The following is a 7,828-nucleotide window of genomic DNA, read 5'->3' as shown; positions in this document are numbered from 1 at the left end:
CTCTGATACCACCCAGAGCGGACAATATCACTAGTGGGCTGGGCTATTACATTTGTGGTATCAGAGCAGCTCGTGTGTCCTCTTGAGCGATGGTGGGGCAAACCTCAATAAGGATGCTAAGTCCCAAAAGGGGGGGAGAAAGGTCCCTTAGGCAAATCCCACTTCGGCAAAGCACGGAGATGATCTTGGGTTCAAAAAGTAATGATATATAAGATGGGAAACTAATCACTAGAGGCGCCTTTTGGTGGAATGGCCTGGAGAGTTGGAAGAACTCCAGGGTTAAGCGTGCTTGCTTGAGAGAAATCCTAAGATGAGTGACCTCCTAGGAAGTTCTCCATTCCACCTATGGGACAAAATCGTGAGGCTTATGGCCAAAGCGGAAAAATCCTCTAGTGGTTGGAGCCCGACCGTTACAGAGGGGAGCACTCCATATTATTTAATGATCATAATTATTTTTTATGTCTGCTTTTACATAGAAAAATTAGATCTTTTTATAAATATCACTTTAATTCATTTTAATATAAATAATTGATTTGCCCTTTCATTTCATATTCTTTCAATATGGGATTCGCAACTCTACTGTGTTAAATTTAGAGAGTGCTGCGCAAATTACACTTTAGTTCATTTTAATATGAACTTTTATAAATAATTGAATTACTTTACATATTAAAATGATTAGCTAATTTAATATTATAACATAACCATTTATATATTACCCTTTCATTTCATATTCTTTCATTGATTCCCAATAGCTTGAGATACAAATAAAGGACTGTAATAAACTGAGAATTAGTGATGATGTTCTAAAAGGTAGGGAACTCAATTTGTGAGGCATATTTTTCTCTTGGAAACATTCAGTGAGGTTTGATCCACAAGTGTCCATACATAAGTAAATTTGGTAAAGCTGGCTGTTGCCTGATTCATCAGAATTGCACTCTATCCATGGAGTATATAGCCTATTGATGCTTGTATTGCACTCTTGATGCTACTCAAGCTATATGTTCCCCCATTTGGCTCATTCCTGTTACATTACTTTTAAATTTACTATTAAATGAGAATTATTATATTAGAATGATTTCAACAACCTTTAAATTAAATACTTGCTATGGATTTCTGCAGAATCTGCATACTACTTCCAGCCATTTTTATTTGTCGCATTTGGTTTTATACGGTGATTAAGAAAATTATTGGATTATTTCATTTTTATAAAAACATACTAGTGATTGATTAAATTATTCTTTATCTCACCTAATTACTCAGTGTATAAATATTTATTTTATTTAGTAGACACAAGGGCAAAATTGGAAAAAAATAATTGATACTCCTTAGTTTTCTAAATGCAACGGATAATTTTCAAAAAAAAAAAACCCAAATGTGATTGATAAAAATGGATCAAGGGAGTACTTACTATTTTAAATATATGCACATCTTAATCAACATTGCATGAATCTCATAGCAAGTATTTAATTTAATACTTCATCTCATTTTAAGTGTTTTTTTTTTTAAGGTTTTTGAATAAAAATTAAGGAAGTAATTGAATAATTTCATTTTTATAAAAAAATACTAATAATTCACTAAACTATCATTGTATTTAATTAAGATAGAGAAAGGTGATAATGAACAGATAAACGCATAATGAATAACAATAGAAAAAGGTAAATTTGGAAAAAAAAAATAATACTGTATTAATTTTTTCAAAAAAGCAAATAGAGTGGGATAAAAATAAATTGTTTTAAACATCACTTGAAATGGGACAGAGAGAGCACCTGTTGCGCTTTTTCTCATATAAGAACAAACAATTTATATAAATTGACATATATCAGGATTCACCTGCATTCTTAAGAGGCCGGAGGAGATTAATTTACCTGCTTCTTCAAGCCAAGAGCTGCCTTGAAGTAGCCATGTTGGTCAAAAACTGACTAAGAGCATGTGCCATGCTTATCCCATTCATGTGACCAAAAGGCCACTCCATTGCCACTTTCAAGTTTCAATTGGAACCAATTATAAAAAAAAAAAAAATAAATAAATAAAGTAAAAAACTAAGGTTTTATGAGATGTAAAATTAAAAAACTAAGGTTTTATGAGATGTAAAATTGTAATTAGGGCTAGTGCATGAATTTGTTTTCTTACGACAAATGATATGTGAATAGGCCCGGCCATCAGTTTGGTTCTAGTTCAAATCGGCCCTGAATCAAAAGTGTGAATCCTCAAGGCTCCAGTCAGGTTATGGTTCAAATCTAACGGTCTAAATTTTATTTTTTATTTTTTAAATAAAAAAGGTGATTTAGCTTGAAATCGTCTTGTTTGATTCCGGTTCAATTTCAGTTTGTTTTACTTTTTTTGAGTCGAAGACAAGTTTGACTGATTTTAATTCAGCTGTGGTCTGGTTTAAATTAGTTCGATTCTGATTCAGTTGCAGTCTGGTTTAAAGAGGTTCGATTCAAAATCGGGCCTGATTCTTTCTCATATACGTGGAAAAAAAATAAAGGGACGAAACAAAATAACTTTGTTGGTGAAGGACTAATTTGACGTAGAAAGACTACCTAATGAAACAATAAAGAAGAAGAAACAAACCAAAAAGCTTATTCTTTTTTCCCTTTTAACAAACAACATAACTTCTTTTCAAGTGAAATCAAATTAAAATTGAATTAATTTAATTTAAAATTAAAATTGATTAAAAATGATTAAAATTATATTAACTTAATTTGAATTGAATTGAAATCAAATTGGAATTGGACTGAAATTGATAAGTTCACTTTCAAACTAAAATTAAGATTTTCTATTTTTAAAGAAATAGTTACCACCAAATTTAATCAAAATCAGACTGGAAAAAAAACCATGATCGAAATTTTGAACCCATCAATTCGACTCCTGTCCCCTTGGTCTTGAAACTAGAATTAGACAGTGACCACCTTAGGCTGATAGAAATGGCTGAAATTATGCTTGACTCTATTTGGGATTGTGGTTACAAAGTTGATCTAAAATCACTTTTATAAAATAATACTATTTTAAGTATTATTAAAAAAGTAATTTACTGTTTTAAGATTCTTGTGATTAAAATGTTTTGCAGTTAGGAAAAGATAGAAAAAAAAAATAATAAGAGAAGGAAAAAAAAAAGGCTAATTTCTTTATTTTGTTGGAAAAAGAAAGGAAAAAAAATAAAAATTCAATTCCCCTTTTTTATAAGAAGGAATAGGAAAAAAAAATATTGCGATGATTTGTGTGGAAAATGCTTAAAGAGCATATTGAAACATTTTCTCTATGTCTTTTTCCCTTTAAATTAATTTTTAATTTTATTTTATTTTAATTTTAAATTTAAAATTGAAAGTATGCATAATTGAAATATTTATTCAAATATATATAGCAAAATAGATTTGTTGTGAGAATAAATTATTATTTTACTAGTATAGTTTTGTTTTAGATAACTATATCGAATATAAAAATTATTTAATGTACAGTTATATTATAAATAATCTATCATAGTATTTAACTATAAAATTATTTAATACTATTCAACATAGCCATTTTTAATATAATTTTATTTATTCAATATGAGCATAATAGTAAAAATATAATAATTTCCTTTCATCACATTTACTTCCATGAAAATATGAAAAATATACAAACCACTTTATTTCTTTTTCTTTTTCTATGAAAACAAATTATAAAAAAAATAATAATTTTCTTCTCTATAGGAATTTTACTTTCCTTATAATTCCACCTACTTTTCATTTATTAACTTTCCTATCTACATAGAAATGAAAGTTAGAAAGAAAAAGTAATTGGAATTATAAGGAAAATAAAATTCACATGGAAAGGTAGATTATTATTTTTCACGTTTGTAAGGAAAAGTGATTTATTTATTTTTCATAAGAAAAGAAAATTATTATATTTTTACAATTATGTCTATACTGAATAAATAAAATTATATTAAAAAATAACTATCAAAGGAAAAAAAAAAAAAAAAGCATAAAGTGACAACAGAAAAAATTAACACTGTTTTTCAGTATTTTCTTCTCAATTTGAGTGAAAAATAAAATGGCTTTAAGAGCATTTAAACCATTTTATAATTGGCGGAACAAAGTGGAAAGCAATATTAATTTTTAATTTTTCCTGTATGCCTTTTTTTCCCTCCAAATTAATTTTTAATTTTATTTTATTTTAAATTTTAATTTTATAGAATATTTTATTTTAATCTTAATTTTCAAATTGAAAGTATGCTAGTTGAAATATTTTTTCAAATATATAGAGCAAAATAGATTTGATTTGAGAATAAATTATTATTTTACTAATACAATTTTGTTATAGATAACTATATTGAATAAAAAAATTATTTAACTATCAAATTATCTTATAAATAAGCTATCATACTATTTAACTACAAAATTATATCATACCATTCAGCATGGTCAATTGTAATATAATTTTATTTATTTAATACGAGCATAATAGTAAAAATATAATAATTTTCTTTCATCACTTTTCTTTCCACCAAAACATGAAAAATCACCTCCTTTCCTTTTACTTTCCATATGAATTTTACTTTTCATATAATCCCACTCACTTTTCCTTCCTTAACTTTCCTATCTGCACAGAAATGAATGCTAGGAAAGCAAAAGTGATTGAAATTATAAGGACAATAAAATGCCTGTAGAAAGGAAAATTATTGTTTTCCATGTTTGTAAGGAAAATCTTTTCCATAGGGAAAAGAAGGAAAGGAAGTTATTTATTTATTTTCCTTGTTTGTATGGAAAGAAAAGTAAGAAGAGAAAATTATTATATTTTTATAATTATGCCCACAGTAAATAAATAAAATTAGATTAAAGATAACTATTGGAGGAAAAAAGGGCATAGAGGAAAAATAGAAAAATTAACACTATTTTTCACTATTTTCTGCTCAATTTGGGCAGAAAATAAAATGGTTTTCCACACAATTCTCATAATTTTTTTCTCCTTGCATATTTTTCTGCTTACAAAATGTTGCAAATTAGACTTTTAATTTTTCATTCTTCCTTTTTCCTTTCAACAAAATAAGGAAATTGTCTTTTTCCCTTATCCCTACTATTTTCCTCTCCCTTTTCCTCATTACAAAACATATTCCTCATTATAAAACATACCTTAATTAAAGATTCTTAATAAATATTAATTTTTCAGATAATGTTTTTCTCGCTCAAACAATAAAATCAAATAGACTCTTATAATGTTATAATGGTTATAGTAAGTGAATAACTAAAATATAATTTTAAAAATTAAATATAAAAAATAACGACACATAAAAATTTTGCAACAAGAAAGTGATGCACAGTAATATTGTTGGTCATCATACTGAGTCACTATACTCAATAGAGTTAAAAATAAAAAAATCTGATAATACCTTATTTTGATTGAAGGGACTACCCGAATCACAATTTGAAGGGTAATTCCCATCCTTGTAATTATTAGGCCAAAGCCTCTGAATGCCAAAATCAGCAGCAGGTTTTTCAATGGCTGGTAGCAGCAACTTTGCTTAGTATCACAGTATGAACTTGGCTACTGTATCACAAACAATCATTTCACTTAAAAAAAAATTAAAAAGAAAAAAAGCAAATCAATTATGAAGCTGAACTATTAATAATCTACCTGTTGAACAAAGTAGAAGAAATCAAAATCTTGTGAAGCACAAAGGAGAGATAGGTAGAGGGCTACCAAAAGCTTCATCAAGATTGAACCGTGGGCTTTCATCCTTATTCTGATTATATATCATCCTTAGAGATTATATATGGGTTTCTATTACTCTTATCTAATTTCTTTCATGAGGATTTTTTTTTTTCAGTGAGATTATGCTGTTTATAGTTGTATTTATAGGCCAAAATGGAAAGTTGTGAAAATGAGTATCTTATCAATCTTATCAGTCTATATTATCCATGGCATTGTTTGGGTATCCATTTCCTCATTATTGGCATAAAGTCAGCTATCCCTCCTTCTCTACATGGGTTTTCAATTTTTTTTTTCCTTCTTTAGCCATCATGATCATAATTGACCCTAATTTTGATCCCTACCCAGAATCATTTTGTATTAGATCAAAATGTTGTTGCATCTCTATCCATGTATTTTTGTGTGAGCTTATTTGCATTATATAAAAAATCAGTCTTAATTTAAAATTAATTGAAATAATTTTAAATTAATTGGAATTGGCTGTATAATTTTTTTTTTTTTTTCATCTTTTTCGTCATTTAACTCTATTGTGCACTGAGTCGATCCAGTGGCATCTCCAAATCACACTGGGTAGGCAAATCAGAGTAAGATCTCATGTACTCGCTGGTGGATCTTTATTTATCGCAAGATCATGATGGCCCTTGAAAATAAAGAAACTATTCAAAGGAGCTCTGAGGCATCCTTAAAATGCCTAGAGACCAATGGATTCCCTTATGGGAATTCAAATGATGGCTTTCCAGAGCTCAAAGAAGAAATTAGTGTGCACTCAGGTGGGGATGTTGTGGAACCAGTTCACTCAATAAGCAGTGAATTTCTTGAACTTCCTAGTGAATTACACAGCAAACCGACCTACCATCATGATTTTGGCTCAAGGTCAACCTTCTACCCTGACTCTAAAAGGTTCAGCTGTGCCAAATGAATTGCTATGAGGGACAATTTTGTCCTTTTCCTATGGAAACTCGATTTCAGTATGCCCCATTTAATATGTTCTCCCAAGGTTACCCCAGTGAGTTCCAATTCCAAGATTTTCAGTATTTTGTAGTCATAGACTTTGAGGCTACTTGTTACAAGGAAAAAAAAAATCCCCATCCACAGGAGATAATCGAGTTTCCATCTGTCATTGTGAGCAGTGCAACTGGCCAGCTCGAAGCTTGTTTCCAGACATATGTGCGACCAACTTGCAATCAGCTCCTAAGTGATTTCTGCAAGGATCTGACTGGTATCCAGCAAATCCAGGTGGACAGAGGTGTCACACTTAGTAAGGCACTCCTTAGGCATGACAAATGGCCTGAGAAGAAGGGGATAAAAAAACACTAACTTTGCTGTGGTTACATTGTCAAACTGGGATTGCCGGGTGATGTTGGAATCTGAGTGCCGATTTAAAAAGATCTGGAAGCCCCCTTTTTTAATCGGTGGATCAATTTGAGAATTCCTGTCCGTGAGGTATTTGGTGGTGTTAGGTGCAATCAAAAGGAGGCTGTGAAGATGGCAGGCCTAGCATGGCAAGGCCGTGCTCACTGTGGACTGGATGATGCCAAAAACACTGCTCGCCTACTTGCCCTCCTCATGCGCAGGGGTATCAAAAATTCTCCATCACAAACACACCAATGTGGCAGACAACTGATGGTTCATTGTCATGGAAGCCGTCCCCTGATACTCTGTCCTTCGCACTGGATCAACCCTACAAACTGGAGGAAATGCATAGTCCTGTTTTACAGTATCACACTTTCTGTTACTGTGCAGTGAAGAACAGCAAAGGAATGGTTAGGAAGCCCGGGCCAAAGCAGGGGAGCTTTTTCTTTGGCTGTGGCAACTGGACTGCCACTAGAGGTTTCCTCTGTCATTACTTTGAATGGGCCTCAACCTGACTGAAACTATGGAAAGACCTCTTTATGTTTCGTCTATGCATCCTAAAGTCTTTTGGGATGTAGTATGTAAAAAAATGGAAAAAAAAAAGGGATGGAAGAAAAGATGGTGGCCTAGTGGGTTGTCTCCTAGTAGAGGCTTTTATGCGCCTCAACTGTTTGGTGAGGTTTCTGCTTCTTTAGAGAGAGTAAAGCATAAATTAGTTGGCTCAGTTGTTCAAGAGTGTGGTAAACATGGAAGGCAGGGAGCTACAACCGGTAAAGCAGAC

At 30.9% G+C, this 7,828-nt stretch overlaps 2 pseudogenes; one reads left to right on the top strand and one right to left on the bottom strand.

The window, feature by feature from the left end:
- Positions 1–803: 803 nt before the first annotated feature.
- On the bottom strand, positions 804–5,721 carry LOC131169199 (extracellular ribonuclease LE-like; annotated as a pseudogene).
- Positions 5,722–6,251: 530 nt separating this feature from the next.
- On the top strand, positions 6,252–7,562 carry LOC131176429 (uncharacterized; annotated as a pseudogene).
- The last annotated feature ends 266 nt before the right edge of the window (positions 7,563–7,828 follow it).

The sequence above is a fragment of the Hevea brasiliensis genome, unplaced genomic scaffold (assembly GCF_030052815.1).
Source record: "Hevea brasiliensis isolate MT/VB/25A 57/8 unplaced genomic scaffold, ASM3005281v1 Scaf102, whole genome shotgun sequence".
NCBI lineage: Eukaryota > Viridiplantae > Streptophyta > Magnoliopsida > Malpighiales > Euphorbiaceae > Hevea > Hevea brasiliensis.
Note: the sequence above shows the minus strand (reverse complement) of the source record. Positions and strands in the feature narration are given on the sequence as shown.